Source organism: Puma concolor, chromosome A2, assembly GCF_028749965.1.
Source record: "Puma concolor isolate L17-30 chromosome A2, mPumCon1.1.hap2, whole genome shotgun sequence".
Taxonomy (NCBI): Eukaryota; Metazoa; Chordata; class Mammalia; order Carnivora; family Felidae; genus Puma; species Puma concolor.
Genome location: NC_141668.1, coordinates 60,737,638 through 60,753,151, shown reverse-complemented (window position 1 = coordinate 60,753,151; position 15,514 = coordinate 60,737,638).

The window sequence follows — 15,514 nt, the reverse complement described above, 5'->3', positions numbered from 1 at the left end:
CAAGGTTTAGGTGTTATAGGGTAATCGAAATAGCTTACTAGTCACAGCTGCTATACCTTGTATGTAATTTCTAGTTTCCCCTATGGAAAGCAAATACCAAACAGGAGGGAAAAAAAAAGGGATTAATAGCCAACTACTATTTCAAAATTACCAAGTCATACCCTATTTCTAGTATAGAATAATTAAAACATGAAGTTTTTTCATCTATAGAAATGAAAATTCTAATGTTCCTAGTGTTCCTTCCTCTTCTAATGTAAAAAAGACACCAATAGAGAGTTAATATCCATATTAAATGCAGGCATTAATTAGGAATGTAAGGTTTCTAAAAGATATAAAACAAATTTGCCAAGTATATTAAGGTTATACTGGTATAAAAAAGTTGCATCACTTTCTTTATGCCAATAAACTATGTTGAAAGAATCTTTAGTAACAAAGCCTCTATTGATACCTTCTAAATATCTTCTTGTGAGGCCAAGGATAAGATATACTTCCAGATACAGCAGGCATATTAACCTGGAATTTTGCCATTACTTTTTAGAATGATGTTAAATGTTTTACTTCTATTTATGTCATTGTCTTCTGGATTTCTCTTCATAAAATCATCTTGGAATATAAAAGAAAATATATATGACACAGAAATTAGTAAATAAGGGAAAGATTAATCAGGGTGTCAAAGAAGACTATAATTTATTTGTAAGGCATAACTACTGATAGCATAGAGCATTTTAAGGAGGTTATAATAGAAGACTGAGAAATGTGCAAGAAATACTTAGAAGTGTAGTTTAAATAAACTATAAAATCTTGCACAAGTTTTCCAAAATTATATGACGTTTACTATTTTCAGAGAATATACTCAAGTTCATGTGTTACTATCTTATTTTGCATTATTAATTATTGTTAATGTTATTAAGCTTTAATGATCCATTGGAATGCAGGAAAAATATTTGTATTCATTTTAACTCATTTTATTCTATTCCTGTTTTTAAATTTATTTCATAATGTGTATAACACATTAATATGGCTATATAATTTGTAAGTAAATAAATAAATGTGTATTGGAAAAAGGTAATCATAGTTTGCTTTTTTTTCTTGTGGAGGATATGCTCAAAAAATTTAGAGAATGACTTTAGAGGGTTATTAGCCATCAGTTAACACAGATTATAAAAAGAAAAAATAGACTAAAGCAATAGTCTGAACATTTAAAATTAGACTGATACATTGCATTGGAATTATGAAAAAGCAGAAATGAAGCGAGAAACTACTATTTCTGTTGTTGAAGAAATGAATGATAAAGTGTGAGCCTTTGGTGACCTATTGGTAAAGTAAACAAATACAATAGTATTAAGTATAGGGGTGAAAGGAGCATAAATGCATGAAAATACTTCCTACCTCAATTTTTGTGTCACAAGATACATGAAATAAATAGGAAATGACAACATAGCCAAGAAAAACAAACTTAGGATGATTCAAAAAGGCAATGGATAAAGGCATTAACAGTGTGTGTGTGTGTGTGTGTGAGAGAGAGAGAGAGAGAGAGAGAGAGAGAGAGAAAGAGAGGAGATCTCCTTCCTTGAAAGATGCCAAAGCTTTTCATTTTTATTTTAAATTAAATAAGATCAGCCCAGGGGTGCCTGGGTGGCTCAGCTGGCTAAGCATCTGACTTTGACTCAGGTCATGATCTCACAGTTTGTGTGTTTGAGCTGTCAGCACAGAGCCTGCTCCAGATCCTCTGTCTCCCTCTCTCTTTGCCACTCCTCTATTTGCATTCTTTCTCATTCTCTCTCTCTCTCTCTCTCTCTCTCTCTCTCTCTCTCAAAAAAAAAAAAAAACAAAAAACATTAAAAAATAAAGAAAAGAAAAGAATAAAAGAAAATAAAAGAAAATCAGTTCAGAATATCTTCCAAAAATATTTCTGTCCTCCATCTTGCATTCTCCTATCTTGCTAACTCTTCCTTCTTTAATGTGCTTCTCCCCTTCTTCCTCCTAGTCTACTTTCTGGATCAAGAGCTTGGAGAAGAAATCCCTACCCAAGTCTACATTCTCCCCCACTCAGCTAGCTGGTCTTAACAAAGAAACACAATAATAACAATAACAATAGCAGTAACCACTAACACTGTCAGCGCTTACATTCAGAAACTCGTTTAAGCCACATATAATTACCCCATTTTATAGATGAGGAAATTGAGGTACATGTTGTTCAAACAGTACCTAAGCACAAGGCCAGGATTCATACCCAGGTATTATAGCTCCAGTACTTGTACTCTTGACTACTGTTCAATACTAACAGTATGCCACATAAAATACAAGTGGTTTGAATAGATTCCACATTTAATCTTTTCCTTGTCTTCCCATTCCTAGGATCTTAACATTTTAGAACCTTTGTTTGATCAAGTAATATTATCATTAGTGGATTAAGCCCAACATATGGCCTTTCAAGTATAAGGGAATGGAAGAAGAGGAACAGGGAACTATTCCACTTACAGATGTTATTGCTATGCATTCAGATGTAGGTAAAGAAGAAATTGCAAAGTTGGCAGTACTTCTTATCCTTTGTACATCTAAAGGCTCTGCTCAGCAGTGTAACCACTAAGCAAAGCCTGGCACAGCTGTTCATTCTTTCTCCTCGTCTTTTATCTATGTAGTGCTTCCTCTTAAAGTGAGTCTTTGAAATTCTGAAAGCCGAGTGCTTCATTTCCCATCATTCCACACCTAAGCCAACTTTCAAAATTGGCTTTGATGTGTATTTAAAGTGTCTTGGCATTCCTCTGCCATCATTCCCTGGATCCGTCCCACTCTGTGAAACTGTGATATGATCGTCCCAGTCCCAAATGAAGAAGCCAGCTGCATATGGAACCATGATGATAATCTATAACTTCGTGTAGGTCGTGGGTTACACTGATGAGTGCTGGAGAGTATAGCATGAATGGGTAAGGGTTACATGTTTTGAAATCATGCAGGAGTAATGTAGCCACCCTTCTTTTAATCTGGAGACCTTCAACCTTGTGGTTTTAGATCTTAAGTTTCCTTCTCACCATAGATCATGACAGCTACCAAGCTTAAATGCTGCCTGATTCAAATGCTTTATTTTCTAAGGTTGTGGAACAACCCTAACATAGTATATATGTGTATTCTAGATAATGCCTTTTAGTGAGCATTATCATATGTGGTGAATTGTTCTCATTTGATTTCCAGGGAATTTATGGAACAGATGGTTCCTTCTTCTTCCAATGAATAGACTATTTCAGAGCTTGAATGGCCTTCATGAAATAAACTTTCAAATAGAAATTGATTTGTAGTTAGTCATTCACCTGTGACTGCATGTTCTAATGACATGGTTGTTATTAAAATATGTAACAACAATAATAGCAAAAATAAACATCCAACTACTACCTCCTACATAGAATATAAGTGTATAAAAATTTCTCAGAGGCTATAGGAGTCTACAGTGTACATGGCCCACTTTTTCAAGTGCTACATGAGATATTGCTCAAAATATTATCTCAGATTTTGTCTTTTTGGCCGGTTTCTTGAATCACATGATATCTAATCTTAAGGCAGGGCATCTAAAACTCTCAGAATTTCTCCCAAATGTCTCTTTCAGATTTTTGCCTCGAGTATAAAATAATGAAGTGGGGAAGACTAATGAGGGAAGGGAACTTGGAGAGCATCTTAGTACAGTAAAACCTTGGCTTGAGAGCATAATTCATTCCGGAAACATGTTTGTAATCCAAATCACTTGTATATCAAAGCAAATTTCCCCATAAGAAATCATGGAAGGTCAGATGATTTGTTCCACAATCCAAAAATATTCATATAAAAATGACTACAATACTGTAATCTAATACAAAATAATAAAGAAAATATGAAATATAGAGAAAAATAAACAAATTAACCTGCACTTACCTTTAAAACCCTTTGTGGCTGGTTTGAGGGAGACGAGATACAGGGGGGGTTATTATGTAGGACGACTTTCACCATCACTAACAGAATCACTGCTATCTATGGGTTCAATGGAATCTTTTTCTTTTCGTGCAACTTTAACAAGGAACCTACCCAATAACACTTACTTTTGCCTTCTTTTGAGGATTTCGGGGAAATGGGACATTGCATTGTCATTAAACAGACTTGCCCCTTTCACTGCTACTGCCTTATTTGGGTGGTGCTTTTCTACAGAATTTTGCATTGTTTCCTACATTTTACGCATCTGCCTAATCTTGTTTGAACTGAGTGATTCCTCCACCTTTTTTTCTTCTTCCTCTGCAGACGAGATTTCCTCCATAACCTCTTGTTGTTGCTCCCGATGCAGATCCATCAGTTTGTCAGTGGTCACCTCGGCCTGAGGCCTGAGGCGGAGCATCAGAGCACGGGAGATGATCACCCACAATCCTGTAGCACGTGAGAGAGAACCATTGGCTCAGCTGTGATCATGTGACATTCGGCATCACGTGCTACTTGTATGGCAAAACGTTGCTCGTTTATCAAGTCAAGTTTTTTAAAACGTTTGCTCGTCTTGCAGAACACTGGCAGAACAAGTTCCTCACAATCCAAGGTTTTACTGTATCTACATTCTAGGAATTAAAAACAAAGAAAGATTCTATAACAACTCAGTGCCTACTTAATGTAACTCACTGTTCCAGACGTTGTAAAGAAAAGTATGCTAGAGGAGATTGTGCCAGACAACTTAGGTTTTGCTCTCCATATCCACCCTCTACTCTTCACCCTCCCCTAAGATTAATCTATATGGATTACATCCACCACTCCCAAGCCCACGGCCTCTGGTGGGGACTGCCAACGGAGAGACCGGCCAGGGGATCAATCAGAGGAGGAAGGAGAAAGGAAAGTGAGGAGGCTATTATTCTCTAGGTTCTCTTGATTTGCAGGTTCTTCTAAATGACTCCTCAAATCGACCATAGCCCTCTGCTCCTCTTCCTGGGTGCCCTTGCCTGCCAAAGTCCCATACCTCATCCTTCCCTCTTTTCTTATGGTCTCAGGCTGTGACAGCTTTGCTGTGCTCCTCTGCTGCTCCTCCACCATTGTCTTGTGCTTTCCTGACATGCCCACCCCCACCCCAGACTTGTATAATTAATCCCCCTGTAAATAAATCCTCCTTAACTTATTCTGAGTGTGTTGTCTGTTTTCTTTTGGGGATGCTAACTAATACAGAGATGTCAACTCAGATCTCGAGAGGTTTATACTTTAGCTGAATTTTCTAAAGCCATTCAGAAACAGTAGACTTGAGATTGGAATTAAGGTCTCCTAACTCCTGAGGGAGAAATCGTTTAAGTAGCCACATGTGGCCCACAGACCAGTTTAGCCTAATTTTAAACAGCTTTAAAAACTTAAACCCAATAAGTAGATTGGTATGCAGAGTTCAGTAGGTACAGGACGGTTGTTGTTGTTTTTAAGTCTACTGCTAATATTTAAAAATTAGGAAAGTTCATACAAAGTATTTGGACTTTTGGTGGAATTTTTGCTACTCTATGGCAGAGAACTCTGTTATGCAGGGTTTTTTTTTCTATCATCCTCATCATTTTCCCTTGTCTTAATTCTAAGCTACTGATGCTAGTAGCCACTGACTTTGCAAACCTTCCCTTCGTGTACTTTCTCTTCCAGACATGTTTGTATTTGAGAGGAATCAAAAATGTTAAAAAATGGAAATGACCTAGTGTAGGATACTAGGTCTCAGTAGTTAAAAAAGGGCTGGAGAGAGGATTTTTGTTTGTTTATATTTGTTTTGTTTGTTTGTTGTTTTCACCAGGGAAGGAGAGGAGCAGGTCATCTCATGGCCTTGAAATTGAACAGCATCTGAAAATTCCTCTTCTGGGCAGCAGTCCTGAGAGACTGTGGCTTTTCGGAACTCATTCCAAAGCTGTGTTATGGTGTTGATTGTGTGCCCTTACAAGCCTTTTTCCCCTGTCATCAGCATTTTCCAGCTCTTCATTTCAACTTAACACACAGCTCTTCTGGTACTGTGGTCATCCTCCCATTGAATATACTTATCATGACTACTGGTAATAAAAGAGACAATAAAACAAAACAGAAAATCCTTAACCCAGAAGGTCCAGAAAGCACACCTGTTTCAGTTTAATAATATTACTGAATCATAAATGTCTTAACTCCAAAGGAACACTATGATCAAAAAAGAGCCTTCTTCCAGTTCCAACATCTGCCAGAGGCATTCTCTTGGCTTTTCTTTCCCATTATATGGATTGAAGAATGGGGATATGATATAAATTTACATAAATGCAATTCACGTCTTTAAAAAAGTAGTACCCTCAAACATAAGTTAATGACTGAGAACCAACTTAAGTTATGCAATATCAGTATGGTTTGCATGGTATCACTGCGACCTACTGCTGTAATCTATAAACATCTCCACATTTGGGGAAATTACTTTGCTGGGAGTTTACCCTACTCAGCCAGCCAGATCACCCCATGACTCCTCTCCCGAGCAAATTGATTGCCATGACATTATTTCTAAAGTGTACAATTATTTTAAAATATCTATGCAAATGTTGGATACAAGCAATATTTGGTGCCCTAGATGAACAAATACCTAAATATTTTGTTTGCTAAGATGCCTGGGAGGCTCAGTCAGTTAAGCGTCTGACTTTGGCTCAGGTCATGATCTCATGGGTCATGAGTTCAAGCCCAGAGTCCAGGCTCTGTGCTGACAGCCTGAAGCCTGGAGCCAGCTTCGGATTCTGTGTCCCCCTCTCTCTGCTCCTTCCCCACTTGCACTCTGTCTCTCTCTCTCTCAAAAATAAACAGTGAATTTTTTTTAATAAATAAATAAATAAATAAATAAATAAATAAATAAATATTTTGCTGAACTTGTCTATAGCTATTGCCTTTAGTCATGCTATCATCAGCAAAATAAAATGATTCCATTTAATAGATGGAAGCTATTAGGAAACAGGAATTTTTATTTTTATATTGTTCAGAAAAAGATGGTCTTTTAGAAAACAATTTATTAGGATATCTAAACAAGGAGAAAATTCTGTATAAAATTGATAACAACTTTGTACTAAAAGATAGGTTCTTTTCAGGAAGTTAGTGCTAAGATTATGTCTGCTTGAAAATAAAGGCTTCAGCTCAATTTGACCGACCTAAAAATCATAAGGAAAAAACAAATTTTTTTCCAGTATACGTTTATTGTTTGTTATAGTCTACCTCAAATTTTTATGACAATGTTAGTGTTCCCTTTTTAAATATTTTGTTTTCTGTTCTAAGTCCAGATAGTGCAATATAGATAATGGATCATAGCAATGATGTCCTATGAATCTTGCTCAAAAACGAGATTATATGTAATTACTTTTGCATTTTGCAGGAGGGCATTTTTTTATCTTCTTAATTGGATTACCATTTGTTTACCAATATGTTCTTAGAACCTAGTAGACACACACTAGATTTTCAACAAATATTAAACAAATGAATAGATTAATGAATGAATTCCAAATATGACAAAATATTTTGACCACTTACATAATAATATGTATTTATATTTAAGGTTTTCAAAATGAAAACTGTCAACAGAACATAACGTTATTATTTTCCAATAAAACCCATTTCTCTGTATTAGATTATAGCTGCTTTCTCTTATTATTTTTCTAGAAATGAGTAGACAATAGAGTAGCAATACTATTTTTTATAGAGAAAATTTCTAGTCTGTTTTGTGCAAAGTTGCCTCATCTTTCCCTGGTCTTTAACATGTTCCTGGTGTTTGCTCAAGTTTAGACAAAATGTGAGAGATGTCCAGTAACAGGCTATAGTTTCAGCCCTCCTGGAGCTGGGTCTCCAATTTTGTTTTATATTGCCTACCTTAACAAGGTATTGATTATGATGAAGTATGTCAATTCCATAACAAGTCTGACCAAAATCTTACTCTGAAATTTCACAATTGAATGAACTGGAAACATCATCAGAACCAGAGAGTAGCATTAGTCAATTCTGCCTGTGTGGGTGTCAGTGCGGTTGAAAATATGGCCTAATTTTGGAGGATAACAGAATGTGAATATTTTAGGCTAGAAGGCACATTAGACATTATCTGGTCCACGTCGCTTATTTTATAAAGTAATTGAGCCTTAGGAACATTAAGACACAAATATAATTTCACCCCACTGACTAGCAGCAGCAGAGTTTAAACTATATCCCAGATCTTCTGTTTACAAGTTCACGTCAGCATTTTTCACAGAGTTAGAAAAAACAAACGTAAATTTATATGGAACCACAAAAGAACCCAAATAGCCAAAGCAATCTTGAAAAAGAAGAGCAAAGCTGGAGACATCACAATTCCCAACTTCATTAATCCCTGACAAAGGAAGCAAGGATATCCAATGGGGAAAAGACAGGATCTGCAGCAAATCGTGTTGAGAAAACTGGACAGCAACATGCAAAAGAATGAAACTGGACCACTTTCTTAAATGATACATAAAAATAAATTCAAAATGGATGAAAGATCTAAATGTGAAACCTGCAACTATAAAAATCCTAGAAGAGAACATAGGCATTAACCTCTTTGACATCGACCATAGCAACATTTTTCTACATATGTCTGTTGAGGTAAGGGAAACGAAAGCAAAAATAAACTATTGGGACTACATCAAAATAAAAAGCTTCTGCACAACAAAGGAAACAATCAACAAAACTAAAAGGCAACCTATGGAATGAGAGAAAATATTTGCAAATGATATATCTCATAAAAGACTAGTATCCAAATATATTAAGTATGTATGGGTGCCTGGGTAACTCAGTTAGTTAAACAAACATCTGACTCTTGATCTCAGCTTAGGTCTTGATCTCAGGGTCATGAGTTCAATCCCCATGTCAGGCTCTGCTTTGGGCTCTGCATTGATCTCCACATTGGACATAAAGCCTACTTAAAGAAAAAGAAAAACTTGTAAAACTCAGCACCCAAAAAACAAATAATCCAACTAAAAATGGGCAGAAGACATCAATAGACATTTTTCCAAAGAAGACTATAGATGGCCAAGAGACATGATCATCAGGTAAATGCAAATAAAAATTATAATGAGATATCACCTCACACTTGTCAGAATGGCTGAAATCAACAACACAAGAAACAAGAGGTGTTGGCGAGGATGTGAAGAAAGGGAAACCCTCCTGCACTGTTGATGGGAACACAAATGGTACAGCCACTCTGGAAAACAGTGTGGAGGCTCTTCAAAAAAGTTAAAAATAGAACTACTCTGTGATCCAGCAATCCACTACTAGGTATTTACCCAAAGAATACAAAAATACCCATTCAAATACTCACACACCTCAATGTTTATAGAAGCATTATTTACAGTAGCCGAATCATGGAAATAGCCCGTGTCCACCAACTAATGAATGAATAAAGAAGATGTGATATGTGTGTGTGGTGTGTGGTGTGTGGTGTGTGTGTGTGTGTGTGTGTGTGTGTGTGTGTGTAGCCATTAAAAGAATGAAATCTTGCCATTTGCAATGACATGGATGGAGCTAGAGAGTATTAAGCTAAGCAAAATAAATCAGAGAACTACAAATACCATATTATTTCACTCAGATGTAGAATTTAAGAAGCAAAACATATGAGCAAAGGGAAAAAAAGAGAGAGAGAGGTAAACTAAGAAACAGACTCCTAACTACAGAGAACAAACTGATGTTTACCAGAGGAGAGGTGGGTGGGGCGAATGGGTTAAATAGGGAAGGGGTTTTAGGTAGGCACTCCTGGTGATGAGCACCGGGTGTTGTATGGAAGTATTGAATCACTATATTGTACACTTGAAACTAATATTACACTGTATGTTAACTAACTGAAATTTGAACAAAAACTTAGAAACAAAACAAGTTTGCATGTCTTGAAGTCACTTGTATAAAAAGACTACATAAAAAAGCTGCAGGGGGGCCTGCATGGCTCAGTTAAAAGTCCAACTCTTGATTTCCTCTCAGGTCATGATCTCACAGTTTCATGAGTTCGAGCCCCGCATGAGACTTCGCACTGACAGTGCAGAGCCTGCTTGGGATTCTCTGTTTCCCTCTCTCTCTGCCCCTCCTTAACACTATCTCTGTCTCTCTCAAAATAAATAAATGTAAAAAAAATTTTTTTTTTTAAGCTGCAAATAAGTTAAATTGAAAACTTCATTGTTTATTACTTTTTTAGAATGTCAAATTAAGGGGTACCTGGGTGGCTCAGTTGGTTAAGCGTCCAACTTCGGCTCAGGTCATGATCTCACAGTTTGTGGGTTCGGGCCCTGCGTCGGGCTCTGTGCTGACAGCTAGGAGCCTGGAGCCTGCTTCAGATTCTGTGTCTCCCTCTCTCTCTTGGCCCCTCCCCCACTCACGCTCTGTCTCTCTCACTCTCTCTCTCTCTAAAATAAACATTAAGGTCAAACTAAGTCACAGATTAAATGTAAAACACTTCTTAATCAGTATACAAACTTGTCAAAATTAACCAATTCTTAGAAAAGACAGTATTAAACAAGCAAAATGGAACTTCATTTGATTATTAAACGCATCTGGCACGTTTTATCTTTGGATTGCAATAAAGAAATCCGTAGCAAGGAAGAGTTGGTTATTTTTTTTTACTTTAAACTTGAGGAATTAAAAAAACTTGAAATATTTTATAACATATAAGCTACATATGAGAAGTAAGAGAGGAAACAAAGCAAACAAATATATTGAAAGCTCCAGCTGGTAAAGATTGTCAGTCAAAGCTGACCCTTGAACAACATGGAGGTTAGGAATACCAACCTCTTTTTTTTTTTTAATGTTTTTTTATTATTTATTTTTGAGAGAGAGAGAGAGACAGAGAGAGTGAGTGGGGGAGGGGCAGAGAGAGAGGGAGACACAGAATCCGAAGCAGGCTCGAGGCTCTGAGCTGTCAGCACAGAACCTGATGTGGGGCTTGAACCCATGGACGCCAGATTATGACCTAAGCTGAAGTTTGATGCTCAAATGACTGAGCCACCCAGGAGCCCCTAGTGATACCAACCTCTTGCAGTCAAAAAGTCATGTATAACTTGTGACTCCCCCCAAATTTAACTACTGATAGCCTACTGTTGACCAGAAGCCTTATCAATAACAAAAATAGTTAACACACATTTTTATGTTATATATATTATATGCTATATTTTTAAAATAAAGTAAGCTAGAGAAAAAAATGTTAAGAAAATCATAAGAGAAAGGCAACTGACAGAATGGGAGAAGATATTTGCAAATGACATATCAGATAAAGGGTTAGTATCCAAAATCTATAAATAACTTATCAAACTTAACAGCCAAAAAACAAAGAATCCAGTGAAGAAATGGGCAAAAGACATGAATAGACATTTCTCCAAAGAAGACATCCAGATGGCCAACCGACACATGACAAAATGCTCAACTTCACTCATCATCAGGGAAATACAAATCAAAACCACAATGAGATATCACCTTACACCTGTCAGAATGGCTAACATGAGCAACTCAGGCAACAACAAATGTTGGTAAGGATCTGGAGAAATTGGATCTCTTTTGCATTGTTGGTGGGAAAGCAAGCTGGTGCAGCCACTCTGGAAAACAGTATGGATTTTCCTCAAAAAACTAAAAATAGAACTACCCTATGACCCAGCAATTGCATTACTAGGTACACTTTATCCACAGAATACAGGTGTGCTGTTTCAAAGGGACACATGCACCCCAATGTTTATAGCAGCACTATCCACAATAGCCAAAGTATGGAAAGAGCACAAATGTCCATCGATGGATGAATGGATAAGAAGATGTGGTATATATATACATATATACAATGGAGTATTACTTGGCAATCAAAAAGAATGAAATCTTGTCATTTGCAACTACGTGGATGGAACTGGAGGGTATTATGCTAAGTGAAATTAGTCAGTCAGAGAAAGACAAGTATCCTATGACTTCACTCATATGAGGACTTTAAGAGACAAAACAGATGAACATAAGGGAAAGGAAACAAAAATAATACAAAAACAGGGAGGGGAACAAAACAGAAGAGACTCATAAATATGGAGAACAAACAGAGGGCTACTGGAGGGGGTGTGGGTGGGGGATGGGCTAAATGGGTAAAGGGCACTAAGGAATCTACTTGTGAAATCATTGTTGCACTATATGCTAATTAATTTGGATGTAATTTTTTTACAAAATTAAAAATTAAAACAACAACAAAAAAAGAAAATCGTAAAAGAAAATACATTTATAGTACTGTACCATAACAAATCCATGTGTTACTGGACCGACACCTTCCAACCCATGTTGTTCAAGGGTCAACGGTATAGACATAGAGTGCAAATTAAAGATTGCATGGATTGTCAAAAAATTCTGGTTACTAGACTGCTGGGTTCTGTGTTTTAGTCTGTCTCTCAGTGCCAAATTTAGATCAACACCTCAATGAATAAGAGGACTCAAATGATCACTGTGTGAAAATTAACCAAGATTGCAATGTAAAAGAGTTTTAAATTTGTGTGAATTTAATAACAAATTCCCGAAAAAAGGCATTTATTCCTACTGAAAAAAAAAGTGATAGTTATAGTTTTAACAGTGAATAAATAAATATCTTTAAGCCTATCAAATCCTTGATCAGTTTTAATAACAATGAATTTGGGTTGAATATATTTACATCACTGATGATATCATTCAATTTAGACACTCTGCCTCAGATTCAAGGGCCTAATCCAATTGCTAAAAAAATGAAATCACTAATATAAGGTAATCCTTAGTGTGTAGTTACTAAAATTCAAAGGAAAACATTAAGGTTTCTTCATAAATCTCCCAAACTGTTTCATTCTTCTTTGTTTGTGACAGAAAACAAATCCTTCAGCAAGCAAGCATGCCAATGTGGAGGATGAACACTCAGTCTAATCTGCACTGGAAATAATTATGCAGTCAGTTTGGCATTCATTTTAAACAATTCTTGAACCAGGAAGCTAAAACATCCTTCCATTGGGATTTCTGCGGTACTTGCCATCCTGTAGCTCTTCAAGACAATTTACAAACTATGCAGGTAAAGGCGCCAAATGCAACGTTAGATAAAGAGTCAGGAATAATGGATAAACCAATGGAATTGAAAATGATACTGACAAGGAGAATGCCTTTTGCAGTATCTATTCTAGAAGGTCTCCCTTTGTGAATGTAATAATAGTGGCCAAATGTCGACTTAGTTCACAAGTCTCGACTCATTTAACACAACACAGAGCTGTATTTTAATAGGTTTCAATAGGACCAAGATGGAAGTCACCGGTCTACACTTAAGGGAAGTAAACATCCTAACAAGAGAATGCACTCTAGCACTGAGGATCCTAAATCATTTTCCCTCTGAATTCCTTCTGAGTGTCTCCAAGGATTTCATCAAAGATTTTCCATGCATTTCACTTTCCATTAGAACTGTATGACTACAGGAAGTATATAAATGCCGAATTTAAGGTATGCAATGAGTTGCCACTTTAGTGCTAAAAAACATTTTCAAGAGTTACATCAAATTCAAATGATGTTTTAAATCCAACTATAATGAATTTGATTTTGATACCTAAATTTCATAGTGATTGCAAAAAAAAGGGTATTTCACATGGCAAATTTAAATGTTCAAAGACTTTATTCAGCTGTTAGGAAGTTTCCTGGTTTTGCTTTGACAGAGTGCTATTCTTTCCACCATAACTACCTAGTTTAACCATTCTATTCAATACCTATTCAAGTAAATATCATGCTAAATAGATATATCAGGTTATGTAATTAAAAAATAATAATTCTAGTAGCAGATAGAATGATACAGCAAGACCTTCTAGTAAAACCTTATTAATTTGATATTGAGCTGGAATAGATTAAGTTTCTTTTTAATATTAAAAAAAAAAAAGCGGATCACCTGGATGGCTCAGTCAGTTAAGAGTCCGACTTTGGCTTAGGTCGTGATCTCACCATTTGTGGGTTCGAGACCCACATCGGGCTCTGTGCTGACAGCTCAGAGCCTGGAGCCTGCTTCAGATTCTGTGTCTCCCTCTCTCTCTGTCCTTCTCCTGCTCACACACTCTCCCTCTCTCTCTCTCTCTCTCTCTCTCTCAAAATTTCACACACTCTCCCTCTCTCTCTCTCTCTCTCTCAAAATTAAATTTTTTAAAGCAACTTAATTTTCATTGCTTTTCAAAAAAATACACAGTAAAATAAACATGGCTGATAGAATATTGCCAATTAGCAATTATTTGTAATTAATGTAAATGAATAAATATAAGTAATTTGTAGAAAAATGTTAATTCTTTTGTAAGTAGGTATTTCCAAAGGTTCTATGTGCATGTTTAACTAGGGTATAGCACACTATCTGTATTATTTATTTGTATATGTGCTATTAACTTTTCTTTCATTTTTGTTATTAATATACACATCTATCTATATATCTAATGTATGTATAAATATCAATATTAGTATCTATATTCTATCTACGAAGCCTCTTGAAAAAGTCCTTGTTCACAACAACAAAAATAAATTTGACAAACAAATCCTTAATGGATAGATATTATGAATGTGAACTAGAGGTCAGAATCTGCTGAAATTATCACAATTCACCATTTTGAAATGATAGCTACTAAGGTGAGAGGACAATTACGCATAGTTTAATCAGAAAAAAAAAAAAAAAAAACAACCCTGAAATAAAGCTACTCTTTCTGTTGACTTTTAATTTGCACTCTTCTCTGGGAGCTTGATTGTATCCTAGGCCTTTCTTATTGATTGCTGACCTTTTCCTCTCATTTGATGTCAAATACCACACAATGGATGTATCATCAATGTAACACCGCCAGAAACAGATCAGTAAATTAAATGTGACCATGAGAAATCGATCTAATTCTTGACTTAGCGGAGACGAGAGAGGTCTTATAATCTTTTTACTCCATTTCATTTTTCCTAGTACATTTGTTTACTAATTCACATTAGCAATCAAATCAGTGATGATTTTAGCATTTTATTATCACCCAAACTTATGTTTCAACATTTTCTTACTAAAAGGTAAACAACAAGGGCATCTGGGTGCCTCAGTGGGTGAAGCAACCAACTCTTGATTTCAGCTCAGGTCATGACCTCACAGTTTGTGAGATCAAGCCCTGTGGTCCTGTGTCAGGCTCTGAGCTGACAGCTGGGAACCTGCTCCGGACTCTCCTCTGTCTCTCTCTCTCTCAAAAGTAAATAAATAAACTTTTTTTTTTTTTCAAGGCAACAGCAGAATCTTCTTGATTATGAAAAGCCATTGTCAGGTCAAGTCCTTTTTATGCCTCAGATCTTGGAACACACTAATTTTTAAGATTAAGGCTATTAAAAGTGCCTTCTTGTTGAGACAGAAGAAATGGCTACAGTGTCTTAAATGTCTGTTATATGAAATATCCCATATTGAGCAATGTTAAACCACTGAAATAGACATATGAAACAATACATTTTTGGTATATTCAACCTGTGATACAATTATTGTAAGTGTCTCAAGTATTAAAATATGATATAATATGACATAGTTTAATATCTAGTTAGTAAGACTGGAAGATAAATCAAT